Source organism: Oryx dammah, unplaced genomic scaffold (assembly GCF_014754425.2).
Source record: "Oryx dammah isolate SB20612 unplaced genomic scaffold, SCBI_Odam_1.1 HiC_scaffold_22, whole genome shotgun sequence".
Classification (NCBI taxonomy): Eukaryota; Metazoa; Chordata; class Mammalia; order Artiodactyla; family Bovidae; genus Oryx; species Oryx dammah.
This window is the reverse complement of record NW_024070206.1, coordinates 14,331,416-14,347,049: the sequence shown is the minus strand read 5'-3', so window position 1 is coordinate 14,347,049 and position 15,634 is coordinate 14,331,416. Positions and strand designations below refer to the sequence as shown.

Here is a 15,634-nt window from a genome sequence, read left to right as displayed (position 1 = left end):
GAGTCCTGATAAATACATACCTCCATATAACCACTATCCCTGTCAAGATACAGAATATTTTCACTGTCTCAGAAAGTTTCCTTGGATCCCTTCTGAGTCAATATACCCTTCATATTCCTGATTTATATCAAAGCAATTTTCATCGGTTACACAAATTCACAAAGTTGTAATCATGCCACAGGTACACTTCTATTTTTTTTAACAAAGACCATTTACTCAAATTAATCAAGTTCCCTTATATTCCTAATTTTCTAAGAAGTTTTGTTAAGAATAAGTACTGAATTTTATCATCTGCTTTCCTTCACCCATTGAGATTATCATAGAGCTTTTTCCTCTTTTGATGTGTTAATGTGATGAATTCATTTACCGGTTTTCTAATGTTTAATCATTTTTACGTTTTGAGACAAACCCTAATTAATCACAGTGGCTTTTTTGTTATGAGCAAATACTAACATTTTATCTAAACTTTCATTGCTGTGTTTATTATTGAGGTACAGCCTGTATGTTTCCCTTCTGATACTACATCTGTCCTGACGGCTGGTGGTACTAAGATTATAGTAGCCCAGCAAAATGATTTTTTCTCATATATATTCATTCACTGCATCTCTTCTCCTATCAAGACCCAGACCATGTAACATATTACATGACACTGGAATTACTGGTTCTTCATAAGTTTTGTAGAACTTGCCCATCTGGTATTTGGATTTGGATTTTTTGAAATTTTTGTTTAATTTCATTTCTTTGTATTTTCTAACTATGAATTAAGATTTTAAAATTATAATCAGGTTTCCTATCCTTAAGCCACTTTTGGTAATTTATTTTGCTAGAGATTTCCATTCAACCTGTTTTCCAATCTAAAGGCAAAAAGCTGTTCACATGTCTCAGTTTTGAAACCACAGTTTGTCTGCAGTCCTATCCCCGTTTCATTTCTAATATATTTGTGCTCTTCTTCTCCTCTATCAATCTCGGCTTAGTCTTTTCAACCTAGCACCTTGGGTTTCAGTTCAGTTCAGTCGCTCAGTCGTGTGCGACTCTTTGCAACCCCATATATCACAGCATGCCAGGCCTCCCTGTCCATCACCAACTCCTGGAGTTCACTCAGACTCACGTCCATCAAGTCCGTGATCCCATCCAGCCATCTCATCCTCTGTCGTCCCCTTATCCTCCTGTCCCCAATCCCTCCCAGCATCAGAGTCTTTTCCAATGAGTCAACTCTTCGCATGAGATGGCCAAAGTACTGGAGTTTCAGCTTTAGCATCATTCCTTCCAAAGAAATCCCAGGGTTGATCTCCTTTAGAACGGACTGGTTGGATCTCCTTGCAGTCCAAGGGACTCTCAAGAGTCTTCTCCAACACCACAGTTCAAAAGCATCAATTCTTCGGCGCTCAGCTTTCTTCACAGGCCAACTCTCATATCCATACGTGACCAATGGAAAAAACATAGCCTTGACTAGATGGACCTTTGTTGGCAAAGTAATGTCTCTGCTTTTCAATATGCTGTCTAGGTTGGTCATAACTTTTCTTCCAAGGAGCAAGCGTCTTTTAATTTCATGGCTGCAGTCACCATCTGCAGTGATTTTGGAGCCCTAAAAAATAGTCTGACACTGTTTCCACTGTTTCCCCATCTATTTCCCATGAAGTGATGGGACCAGATGCCATGATCTTTGTTTTCTGAATGTTGAGCTTTAAGTCAACTTTTTCACCCTCCTCTTTCATTTCATCAAGAGGCTTTTTAGTTCCTCTTCACTTTCTGCCATAAGGGTGGTGTCACCTGGATATCTGAGGTGATTGATATTTCTCCCGGCAATCGGATTCCAGCTTGTGATTCTTCCAGCCTAGCATTTCTCATGATGTACTCTGCATAGAAGTTAAATAAGCAGGGTGACAATATACAGCCCTGACGTACTCCTTTTCCTATTTGGAACCAGTCTGTTGTTCCACGTCCAGTTCTAACTGTTGCTTCCTGACCTGCATATAGGTTTCTCAAGAGGCAGGTCAGGTGCTCTGGGATTCCCGTCTCTTTCAGAATTTTCCACAGTTTCTTGTGATCCACACAGTCAAAGGCTTTGGCATAGTCGATAAAGCAGAAATAGATGTTGTTCTGGAACTCTCTTGCTTTTTCCATGATCCAGCGGATGTTGGCAATTTGATCTCTGGTTCCTCTGCCTTTTCTAAAACCAGCTTGAACATCAGGAAGTTCACGGTTCATGTATTGCTGAAGCCTGGCTTGGAGAATTTTGAGCATTCCTTTACTAGCATGTGAGATGAGTGCAATCGTGCGGTACTTTGAGCATTCTTTGGCATTGCCTTTCTTTTGGGATTGGAATGAAAACTGACCTTTTCCAGTCCTGTGGCCACTGCTGAGTTTTCCAAATTTGCTGGCATATTGAGTGCAGCACTTTCACAGCATCATCTTTCAGGATTTGAAACAGCTCCACTGGAATTCCATCACCTCCACTAGCTTTGTTCATAGTGATGCTTTCTAAGGCCCACTTGACTTTACATTCCAGGATGTCTGGCTCTAGATGAGTGATCACACCATCATGATTATCTGGGTCGTGAAGATCTTTTTTGTACAGTTCTTCTGTGTATTCTTGCCACCTCTTCTTAATATCTTCTGCTTCTGTTAGGTCCATACCATTTCTGTCCTTTATCGAGCCCATCTTTGCATGAAATGTTCCCTTGGTATTTCTAATTTTCTTGAAGAGATCTCTAGTCTTTCCCGTTCTGTTGTCTCTATTTCTTTGCAATGATAGCTGAGGAAGGCTTTCTTATTTCTTCTTGTTATTCTTTGGAACTCTGCATTCAGATGCTTGTATCTTTCCTTTTCTCCTTTGCTTTTCACAGCTATTTGTAAGGCCTCCTCAGACAGCCATTTTGCTTTTTTGCATTTCTTTTCCATGGGGATGGTCTTGATCCCTGTCTTCTGTACAATGTCACGAACCTCCGTCCATAATTTATCAGGCACTCTTATCTATCAGATCTAGGCCCTTAAATCTATTTCTCACTTCCACTGTATAACCATAAAGGTTTAGTCATTTCAATTATATTTTTCTCCCATTAATATTCCTCAACTTTATTTCCTTCCTTTTTCTAACTCATTACACTGTATAGTAATGCATTTATTTTTCTTTACTAAACATTCTTAATTCTTCAATAAACATTTAAAGTTCTAAATTTCCCAGGTAGGCAAATGAGCTTTTGTTGTAACCCAGTTTTGATAAGCAGCATTTTCATCATCCTAAACACTTCTCATTTTTATGATTCGTTCTTAAACTGAGAAATGTTTTCCAGCACACCACTATGGATTTGGGAGCTGGCGCTATCCTCCTGCGATGTTTCTAACTTGACCATACTAGGGTCCCAAATATGACTTGCAGTGTATGTCAACATTTGCTTTGAGATTTGATACATAACCAAGTTTTACAAAATTCCACAGGTATCAGAAAAGAATATATTGTCTGTAACTATTGCATACTTGCTAACTGCACATTTCCAATCATGTATAACCTTATTTTTTATCTATCTTTTCTTAAATTATTGTGACGTATATTAAAATCTCCTAGTACGATTATTACATATTTATTCATCCTTGTAATTCTGCCAAAGTTACTGTATAGATCGCTACAGACTGTCCCTAGCATACCCACCTTGCCCTGCACCCAAATTCTTATGTACTGTTAAGTTGCTCAGTCGTGTCCAACTCTTTGCGACCCCATGGACCATAGCCTACCAGGCTCCTCCATCCATGGGATTTTCCAGGCAAGAATACTGGAATGGGTTGCCATTTCCTTCTCCAGGAGATCTTTCCAACCAAGGGACTGAACCTGCGTCTCCCGCATCGTAAGCAGCCGCTTTTACCGTCTAAGCCACCAAGGAAGCCATCAAATTCTGGGATGATGTAGTTTTAAAGTAAAGAAATGCAAAAAGTTGTGCTAGGCATAATCCCCATTCGGGCTGCTGTAATGGCATTCTGTAGACTGGGTGCCTTATTAAACAGTGGAAATCTATTCCTTACAATTCTGGAGGCTGGGAATTTCAAGTTCAACGTGCCATCCTACTTCATAGACAGCTGTCTTTTTGCTGTAACTTCATACAGCAGAAGGGGCAAGGGAATTCCCTGGGGTCTCTCTTAAAAGGGCATTAATCCCATTAAGGAGGGCTCCACTCTCATGATCTAATCACTTCCCAAAGGCCCCATCCCCAGATAACATCACACTGGGAATTAGATTTCCGCATAATGCTTAGCACAACTTTTTGCATTTCTTTACTTTAAAACTACGTCATCCTAGTTTTAAGTGTATCTACTAATAAGAAGCATTTAATTAAACTTTTTTTAAGTTTTCATTCTCCTTTAACCAGTAAGCTTAATGTGAACTTATGTACTGGTTTATGGAGATTATTGAATATTTTGTTTTCTAATTCCTAAGGAGTTTCTTCAATTCTTTTTTCCCCTTTCCTGGCTTCTGCTTGAATGATCACATATTCATCATTTCAACCCTTTCATCCCCACTGATTTGGAGTTACACATTCTATTTTGATTCTTTCAGGAGGCACTCCTTAAATTTTTAATGGAAAACTTTAATCAGTGGCTGTAGGTGAAGACAACAAACAAAAACTAAAATAAAATACAAATAAAGGAATTTTAAAAGAAAAGACAATCTCATGAGGATAGGGTGAAGAGTAAGAAGAAAAGCAAAATTTTGATAACTGGAAAATGGATGGATGAGTAATAACTGTTAACAGATTTCAGAAACTACTACTAACTCTAAGCTACCTGTAGAGAACCATTCTATTTACACAGCAAAATTCTCCAAAGGTTAAGTTGTGGACACCACCAGGCATAGCAGGAGCTGAGGACCGGGATGGGGGGAGGAGATAAAAGAGACAGGATTGAGTAAGAGCTATCTGAGAAGCAATCACCTACTCCCCCACTCCCCTGCTGGGTAACTGCCCCTTTCCCTCTGCAGAGGACTAAACCTTTATTCTTGGCAGAGAGGAAATCAGTCTACCTGGACTGGAGAACAGTCTGGGTCCTGTTAGGAGAAGAGATGGAGTAAATGAACACAAGGCATGCTAAATGCAGACACTCCCCAGCCCTCTCCTTCATTGACTTCTGGTTCCCAAAAATACTAGAAGCCAGACCTTTACCCATTTAGTCAGAACAAGACTCCTCTCTGGGGTACCTGACCATCCTAGGAGGAAAAACATACAGACACTGAAATCAAGACTTTGCCAACAAACAGTCCACCCAGATTATTCTTCAATAAAACTGAAAGGAGACTACCCATATGCATAGTTTCCAATCAGCTTTTCAGACCCCTACTTTCTTAATTAAGGATTACTTGGATTAGTTGAGGAAAAATGAAACAAAAACAGAAAAATGCAGCTTTAAGTTTATATAGAGAAAGAAAACACTGTCAAAATCACCACTATACCCAGAGAAACGAGAGACTATAGCAACCCTGACCAAGAGTAGCATGTTTTACAGAGGAAACAAGCTTTACAAAGGGAACCATTCAAACAGTAACAGAAGAGCTCTTGGACTGCCCAATGTTCAAACATCAGAGATGACAATGGAAGGAGGGGGAATTATCAAAGCAATCAAGAAATATCCCCTGAACTGAAAGATGGGAGCTTCCTGATTGAAAAGGTCCATTAAGACCCCAGGCCAATGGATCAAACATGCCCACATAAAAGCTGGTGGCTGTAAAACTTCTGAATGCTGAGGACACAAACGAAGAGCCAAAAGTTCCCAGATATAAATTTTTTTAAAGGTCATATAGAAAAGAATCAGAATGGATTTGATTTTCAAAACAGTAAAACTAAGTGAAGCCAACAGAGCGATGCTCTTGTAATTCTGAAACACAATTATTTTCAACCAAGAATCTATTGGCCACCCAGGAATGAATAAGGGTATTTTCAGACATACAATATCTCCAAATATTTTCCACATACACTCTCTCTCAAGGAAAGTCCTGAAGGAAAGGATACGTTTTATAAAAAGAAGGGAGAGCAAAAGAATAAGAAATCTAGCAAAGGAGAAAGGCTAAGGGACCCCAGGAGCGCAGAGGGGGATCCCAGAACAACTGCTGCGTACCACGGTCAGCAACCAGTGCAGAGTGGAACAGGTTCAAACAACATGCAGCAAGAATGATCCCAGGCTTCTCTCCAAAGTGGACCAACATTGTAAAAGTCAATGGACGCGTGACTGCCACTGAAGAGACCCACTAAATGTTCAGTGAATGTGACAGTAAATAACCACCGGGTCTGTTTTAACTAACATCCAGATTTCTGATCCTATAGATTAGAATGCAAAGGAAAAAACCCTGCCTGTTAAGAGGAACTCCCATACGTTCAGACATGTTTACATACATATGGAATTTTAGACCCAGTGCCACTCAACAAAAACAGGATGCAAACCACACATGTATTTGTAAACTTTCTATTAGCTACATTTTTTTTAAAAAGTAAAAATAGTTGAAAGTAATCATAGTTAAAAGTAATCTGCCAACAGTCGGACTCGACTGAGCGACTGAACTGAATTGAATCATTTTAATAATGCAATCAGTTCAGTCCAGTCACTCAGTCGTGTCCGACTCTCTGCGACCCCATGGACTGCAGCATGTATTAATTTATCCTACCATATCCAAAAAGGGTTTTTCCAGGCGGTTCAGTGGTAAAGAACCCGCCTGCCAATGCCGGAAACATAGAGACAAGGGTTCGATCCCTGGGTTGGGAAGATCCCTTGTTGTAGGAAATGGCAACCCACTGCAATAAGCTTGCCTGGAGAATTCCATGGACAGAGGGGCCAGGCGGGCTGCAATCCATGGGGTCACAAACAGTTGGACACAACTCAGCATACACACAAACATCTAAAATATTATCTCAGTGTGTAATCAGTATTAAAGATGAAAATATTTTATTTACAGTAATTTTTTTTAACTTATTATAAATCCAGTGTGTTTTATACATGCAGTCCATCTCAGTTTGGACTAGCTACATTTCAGGTGTTCAAGGACCACATACAGCTCGTGGCTATCTACTGAACAGGGCAGCTCTAGAAGGATACAGAACTGGATAGTAGGAGGTAAGAGATCTGAGGGAGAGTTACTTTTCATCATTTACTATTTTGTTCCTTTTGAATCTGGCATCATGTGCTCTTATTATTCAAAAAATGAATAAAGTACATTTCCTAAAATATATTATAAATGTAGATATCCTCTGACCTACTTCTAGAAATCTCTTCTATGGATGTATATAATGATGCAGAAACAGTTATTTGTTGCAGCACTATTTTTAACACAAGACTGGAAATAAACATCCATCAACAGAGGACTGATTAAATATATTATAGACACACATACAAAAAATACTGTGCAACCAAAAGAAAGCTAAGAAGTACTTATTATATACTGACAAGGTTACAGGATGCATTATTAAGCAAAATACAGGACCACTTTTTATACTAAAAGGTAACGCATGCACAAAGTTGCTCATATACGCAACTTTCAGAACAATGCGTAACACTTTCAGAACAATACAAGAAAACCTCGTAATGCTACTTGCCTTTAGAAAGGCAACTGAGTAAGGCTTAGCAAGAGACTTTGCAGTGTATATCTTTTGAATTTCCAGTTTGAATACAATAACGTATTACCTACTTAAAAAACCCACTATTCAAAAAACCCCCCAAAACCCACTATTCTACATCTAACTAGTGTCTGCTTTTTATTTACCATGCTTGGCATTCATGGGATACAAAGACTAGTGTTTTTCTAGTTTTTCCATAGAGAAGCTTGAAGATTGTTTTTCTGAGTCCACAGAAGTTTCAATGATACTGGAACAGATGTGTATATATATGTGTGCGTTTTAGTATACAGTTTCTAGAATTTTATCTTTTCCCAAATGGCCATAGAAGCCCAGCCCCAGCTACTGGATTATTTATCTAATAAATTCCCCAAGGCTTTTCCTTGATACTAACTGATCTTCTAAGCTTCTGATACCTGGAGACTTTTTTCTCCCTCGCTGCCCTCTCTCTCTATATATATATATATAGCTGATAAAACAAAAAAAAGTTGTGCATTTTATTCCATATTTGAAGGAAAAGGAAAGGGCCTAATCTATGACTCTTTGTATGGTTTTAAGAAATCTAGATAAAGGGAGTACACAGTCAATGATGGCAAACACTGAAGCAGTATGATAATGGATAAAGACTGCTAACCTTGGCAGTTCAGAATTCAGTGATGACTTGTTTAAGGACAGCAGGAAGGCGATATGGAAATAGGTGACAAAAACCCACAAAATTCAAGTCTCGAACAAAGAAAGTCATTCAGTGCCGAAAGTGACCGTGGATGCCAAACATCTTCAAACAGCAAATATGAAATATTCCCCCAATACCTATACATTTATTTCAGAAGAAAATCAAGTTAGACATTTCAACATAAAATACATGATATGTGATGGTGCTGCCTCAAAAAGAACACCTAAGTTCCTGCTGAAATAATAAAAAATCACTATGAGGTTTTTGGCAATCCACATTCAAACATGTATCACACAAGATAGGGAAAAAAGCAAGATGTATTAATGACCTGGATTCTTACAACTGTTTTAGTCAAAGAAACCAGGACAATAGAAAGCATTAATGAACACACACACATAAAAGCCAGTTTAAAGAAAAACATTTCTCAATTCTCACTGTTAACTGTCTTATTCCCAAAGTTGTACACTAGTAAGGAAAGGCACTGCCAACTGGAAACCCAAGTTGGCCCCATGGAAAGCAATGGGTAATATGCCTTTTAAACAAAAGCAAAGAGAAACATCCATGTGCCCAATTTTATGGACTATTAAAACCTAATGTCAGAGCTTGAATTTAACCCTAAAAAGCAGGTCATTAGTTGAGAGAAAGTCCACATTAAAGGAGGACTGCTGAGCAAACAGTCTATCTGTTCTTCAGTTCAGCTACTTTCCTTTCACTTTTAATGAGTTGTGTGGAATCCATAGGCCTATATTCAGCTTATAAACATAAAATTACATACCCGTTTATCACCCCTGATTGTAAAAAAGGATGCAATTATTGAGGCTACACAAGCTCAGACTCAAATCAGCACAAATACTCAGCACTCCAACTTCTCCTCAAATCCCCAGAGTCTGTACTGACCTTCTGCAGAAGCAACAACTTATGCCCACGTCAACCGGGTGCGAGTCCGCAGAGTGTAAAAGTCTAACTAAAACAAAGACTAGAGAATGCCCAACAGACCTTGCTTTAAAATTAACTAAAATTAAATTCAATATTCATTTCCTCAGTTACAGTAGCCATATTTCAAGTGCTAAATAGTCACATGTAGCTGGTGTCTACTATATTGAATGGTGTGGGTCTACACCAAAGATCCTTCTCTACAATCTATTATTCCTCTAGAGCTTCAAAGGCTTCCAGGGGGCAGGGGGCAGGGGGCAGGGGTAAAAGAATGACAGGAAAACTGCACAGGCAGGACTTCAGTAACTGCCACTTGGCTTACATTCTGAGATTCTGCATAATGTTGCTGTTGCTGGCAGGAGCCTTCCTTCTGGCTGCTGCTGGGTGCACAAAGGTCCGTGTGAGGTTTAAAAAGTGGTTTAGAGCAAAAACGACCAAGGCACAAACCTGAGACCAAAGCAGGACCCTCCTGATACTTAAAACATTACACAAAAAGTTTAACTGGCCAGCTTATCTGAACTACAGCCTAACCACCTGTTTATAAAGTAAAAACACGGTCTAAACAAGGAAGATTTGCATTCACTGCCATAGATAGAGCAACTCTATAGTCAACAAAAAAGTTTCCATAGTTCATTCAAATCAAGGGAGAAAGCCCATGTGCCCAGCTTCCACTGCACAATTTATCAGGAGTTCATTCTGTGAACTTTGAACACCAGATTCACCACCTCACATTTTGTAATGAAGGGTGTGATTAAAACGGAGCATTTCTTTAATATTTACAGATCCTTAACCATTATCTCTTTATAGAATTTCTGGAAAAAGCTGAAGTAACATATGCAAATGTACTTTATCTTAAACAGGCAAACTACAAGATCACAGACTTAGTACACTATGTCCTCAGATGGAGTTTTTGAATTGAAAGACTCAAGGTAATAAATGTGATGAACTTGCAGCGGCTCCTCCCAGTATTCTTCCTTACTAGCTGAATACTTTAAACCTGAAGCTAGACCTACCCCCTCCGAGAGAAGGTGGGAAAGGGCACTAGATTGTTTAAGGAAATGCAGCTTTTCAGATGCAAACTGGACATGGGTACTGAACAGATCAAAACTAAAGTCTACATTCACATTCCATTGTTCCAAAGTGATCCCAAGATTTTGAAAAATTACAGAACTATCTGGAATAGTGACAATTTCATAGTAAAATTTTAATGAGAATCAATCACTTTAGGATTTGTTTTCTTAAAAGCACAAACCTAAAGACAGATTAAATGAGCAGGTATCTGTTCTCTATCAGTGTGGCTCACTTATAATCCAAAAGCAATCCGTACACTCTAGAATGTACGGCAAGTGTATAAGCCACAATCACGTTAACCACCTTAATATTTCTGGCTAACTAGCCAAACCAGAGGCAGGGTCCAAACCCATCTGACTTGACAAAGTTACAGTCTTCCTATATGAACCTACTGAAATTGAAACTCAGAGCTATCCTTGAGATGTCTATCTATAATCAGTATTGAAGTATGTCCTAACTGAACAGATCACAATTATACCAATCTGAAGAAATGATCAAAATTAAATCAGAGATAAGCAATGAGCCTCAAACTGCATTTTTAAACAAAAAGGGCTGGATTACTTTTGTACTACTAGTTTTTTTAAAAGTCCTTCCCCCCCTCAAATAGCTAAGGCTATAATTACAAGGTCACCAATTAATATTATTAATATTTGATGGAGTAGACGGTTTAGAAAGTACAACCTAGAGATAGCAAAGAGGAAGATCCAAAAAAGTTATCAAGGCTAATATTGAACAGAAGTCATAAGAGGCATGAAGCCCTCAACAGACAGACCAGCCAACTGTCCATACTAGTTCTAGAAATCACTAGCATACTTACTTTATCTTAAAACCCAAGTGAACAACTGTACATGACATCCCCGCAGACTGACAAACAGAATGACTTCCTCTGAAGAACAGGCGTGGGCGCTATACCATTCAGATCACCTTTCTTTACTACTGGCCTCGATTTTTCAGTCTGGAATCAAGGCCCCCAGAATGGCAAAACTAAAGAGCAGCTTGGTCACAGTAGGTACTGTGGATCTTTCATGAAATACATCATTAGAATCACGTTCTACTCCTTTAAGAACATGTGTTAATCATCCTGAATGACGATCTAAAGTATATTATGTCGATTACCACGCTCTTTAAATAGATTTTCCCAAATATGATTTAAGCTAATTGATGAACATTCATTACTATGCTTTCAGGTCTGGTCCTGCACTGAATGGTTCCAGACCTGCTAGTTAGGCTCTGAGTATTTGCTTCTGTGTCTTGCAGATTATCTCCATTATCCTCACCAAGCTGCTATCTGTTTTATCTTACAATGGACAGTAGGCTAACAGTTCCCCATCCTCCTAGTCCACTCCCCATTAGACTGGCCTCAACCTCCCACATTACCCACAATCTATTTGTCTCTAATCTTCTGTGGGTTAGAAGAGAACTTTGCTTGTTAGAAACATACGAAATAAATGCCAACAGGATCTAATTAAGGGTAGTGACGACTCTCCCGTGACTAGGGCTATAACGTATGGACTTGGGACAATCTGGCTACCCTTGGCCTTCCTGCTTAGTGTCTGTTTCTCATATGTATGTTATCATAGGTCAAGGAGAAGAGGGTAGGAGAGTCGTCTGAACTAGAAAGAAAACAAGTGAAAACTACATCCAGAAGAGAACAAAAGAGATATCTGAGAAGACCCTTATGTCTTCTCAGGCACTGTTTTAGATACCTTCATACCCTCATCACAGTCATTTACTCTTTCTAATAACCTGAAGTAGGTGCTTATCAGCTCCATTTTCAGTCAGAAAATCAAGGCTCAGGAGTTAAAGTAATTTGTCCAAAAAACTGAGAAAGTGACTGTAAGCCTTGGTCTCTCTGACTCCGAAACCTAGGGCCTTTCCACTACACAAGATTGCAGCCCAATGCTTGGTCTTGGTTAGCTAACTTATACTTTATTTCTGGCTCTTTCATTGGAGCCTGACCAGTTCAGGGTTGCTTTCTTTCCCTAACCATCTTCTATAAAGTAAAGCAAAAGTCGCTCAGTTGTGTCTGACTCTGTGACCCCACATGGAATTCTCCAGGTCAGAACGCTGGAGTGTGAAGCCTTTCCTTCTCCAGGAGATCTTCCTGACCCAGGAATCAAACTGAGGTCTCCAGCATTGTAGGCGGATTCTTTACCAACTGTGCTATCAGGGAAGATATAAATGGCAACGAATAATCAAACCAAGGCCAAATTAGGCTAGCTCTTCAAGTGTTCACCAGCTCAGCAACAAATACTAATTTCTGAAAGACTGGTCATACCTTCAATTTATAGAGATTGTGTAAAACTGGTGACAAGTTCCCTCTTTCCAAAAAAAATACATGATCTGTTCCCAGAGACGATGAGCGTGAACATGTGACCCCTTCCCCAGTGCTGTGCTCAAAAGAAAGCGGTGCAAGCAAACTTCAGGAAGTGGCTCAGTCCTGTATTACAATCTCCCTCAACTTGTATCAATACGTTAACGTGATTTTCTAAACACCGGAGGACAGGGCAAGGAGAAATGAAGACTTCCCACTTTTCGAATTCCATTAAGGAACAGGGTATACTTGTTCCCTGTTACTTTATTGCCTAGTTCAGGGCTTGACACACAGCAAAACATCATTTTACTGTTTAATAAATGAGTAAATGTTACCTGTTCAATAAATACAAGTTACTTGTTGAATAAATGCAAAACCTTGCCTGGACTGGTTTTGAAATCTTTTTAGTTCACATTTTCTTGACATACCTTTGTGATACTTAGTGGAAAACATCTACAGATAAAAATGGCTCCTCTACTCCCATCAAAAGACATGCCCCTCTCCAGCCTCTAAAAATGACTCTTGTCCCAAGAATATGAATAAGGCTCCATCTGCCAGACTGCACTAAATACAGATTTTATATGCATTACAGAAACACCTGTATAAAAAAGCTGCTACAAAAAACGAGGCCTCAGAAGTCCTAAAGTACAAAACCAAACAAGAATAAGGAGTGCTTTCGGACCTTTTATAAAAGCCACAGTTGAAAATATCTGCAAAATAACTTCTTTGCAGGTCTTTGACCAGGTTATGCAGCTGAACTATTCTGTCACTCAGATTTTCCCTCAATGTGAAGTAACAAGATTTCAGCAACACGTTTGAGGTATTTACAGTATGAAAATAAAAAGGGGACCTTTTGCCATCTTGAAGTAGAAACAACCTTTGTTCTTACTAAAGAGAATTTCTGCTGAAATATACAAAACTATCCCCAAATTCCTACTTAAGAGTTAAAGCACATACCAAGCCTGACAAGCCACAAACAACAGGAAATTACTCTGCACAGTTTCTTGCAAACTATTATTTCATGAACCTTACAGATGTGTGTGTAGAGATTTGACCATTTATGACTAGATACAGGTTAAGTTACAACTTTAAAAAGCCAAACTTTGCTGAACACTTAGAATGTGAAATCACTTTGGAAGGTATAGCTACAAAGTATAAAAACCAAGTTCTAACAGCACTTTTATACTAAAAAAAAAAAAAAAAAGCCCAGAATGGATGTTTCCGAACACCTTACATTAATTAAAATAGACCAATGAACTACTTCAAACTCAACTTTAAGGGTTTAAGTGGGCACTCATCTTAGAAATGCCAATAGATTTGAACTATTCTTATTTACTACAACAACTAATTTTACAGCAGAAAAAAAACTTAAGACACTTTAAAAATAAAATCAGTGTTGGTCTCTGACTTTGATATAAATGTTTGCTAAGTGAACTTCTCTTGGAGAAAATTCTATCAATATCTTGTATGGTTCTTTTTTTTAAGGCAAATGAAAAAAACATCTTCAAACTATGACACATTTATGAAGCCCATTTTACATTATTTCTTTCATCTCTGTGAATATTTGCTTCATTTACTTGTTCACAACTTCCCAAATTTAACTATTTACCTTACACATCCCCTAACCCTAACTTTTTTAAGGGATCAAAACTAGAACAGCTAATGTATTATCAAAATAATAGAAAGTGTATTATCTATTAGTCTCAAGGAAAGCACTCTTACAATCAGTGGTGAAGGTTCAATTCATATGAAATCAGAAGAAAAAATGGAATTTTTCAAAAGATGCAATTACTCCAAGCAAGTTCGCGAGATCATTTATTCCCAACAAGTTTAGCTGTGTCGCGTTAAAACACCACAATTTAGGATACCCCAAACTGTAATAAACATGACAAGACTGATGGGAAAATGCTACCTCATTTTCGTTTTACCTGGAAACGTCTCTTTTTAAATAAAGGGTTAGTTGACAACAAACCGGCAGTATTTAGCTTTTTCAAGGGTCAAGAGGAAGGAATAACAAAACCAACCTAACTACTATTTTTTTCTTTTGTTCAGGATCAAAAGGAAACCATTAACCACGAAAGGATTAAGTAAGTAGAAGACAAAAGTACTCAATCCAAGGGCAGTATTCCCCAGGAGAGAAGAAAACAAAGCTGCAGGATTTGAAAACCAAGTTTGAAATACGTTGAAATCAATTAGGTTGCTCTCTAAAGGCGTGTGATTAAAAAAAAAAAAAACAAAACTAATAGGCTCCGCTCACAAGAGCAACTTTCACAAGCTAGTGGAGAAGTTATCTGGACGGAGTACCAGCCGTGTGTGTGTTTGTGTGAGAGCACACGCTCGCGATTCTGAACCCCGAGACCAGAATGGTTAACAAAGGTTACAGCACCAGGGAAGGGGGGCGGAAAGTGGAAGCAAAGTCTAGCATGCTCCTAACTCGGGCTTCCCAACAAGTCCCCGAAACCAGAGCCTCGTCCCTGCGGGATTTGAAAATCACCACCACAAACTACCGAGGGTGACCGCCACGGAGGAGGAGGGGACGGGCCGGGCCACACAGTCGGCCCCCGCCCCGGGCCGCGCGCGCGGGCGGGCGGGTGGCTCCCAGCGCCGACCCCGTCCCCCCGGCCGCCCCGCCCGGGAGCGCACCCCGCGAGCGGCCAGGCGCCTCGCCACACCCCGGCCCCTCGGCCGGGCCAGGTGACGCGGCCGGCCCGCCTCACCGACCCCGAGCCCCACAGAGACACACCCCGGCCCCGAGGCCCCGCCGGGCGCCGCGGCGTTACCTGGACCGAGGCTCCGGGTCCCGCCCCGTCAAGAGCCAGGGGGGGTCCAGGACCTTTGTTCCTTCCTCTTCCGAAGGGGATGGAGGGGCCGGGAGGGGAGAGGGGAATGGGCCGACTGGAGGCGGAACTGAAAACACTCTGGCGGCCGCCCCGCCCCCCCAGCCGGAGCCCGGCCGGCGGCCCCGGCGCGCGGGGAGGGGACGGGAGAGGGGGCGGCGCGGGCCCGGCCGCCGCCCGCGGGGAGGAGGGGGTGGGAACGCGCGTCCCGCCGCCGCCA

At 40.2% G+C, this 15,634-nt stretch overlaps 1 protein-coding gene across 2 annotated transcripts in view; it reads right to left on the bottom strand.

Annotated features, from left to right (window-relative positions):
* The window catches only part of SMAD2 (SMAD family member 2), a 92,603-nt gene that overhangs the window by 76,432 nt on the left and 537 nt on the right, over positions 1 to 15,634 (bottom strand). Inside the window, exon 1 of one of the 2 annotated variants that reach the window (XM_040264529.1) lies at positions 15,358 to 15,528. The exons of the other annotated variant lie outside the window; for it this stretch is intronic. The gene's annotated coding sequence lies outside the window, so the exon portion shown is untranslated. Of the gene's footprint in view, positions 1 to 15,357; positions 15,529 to 15,634 lie in introns of those variants that run through there. 2 annotated transcript variants of the gene reach the window in all.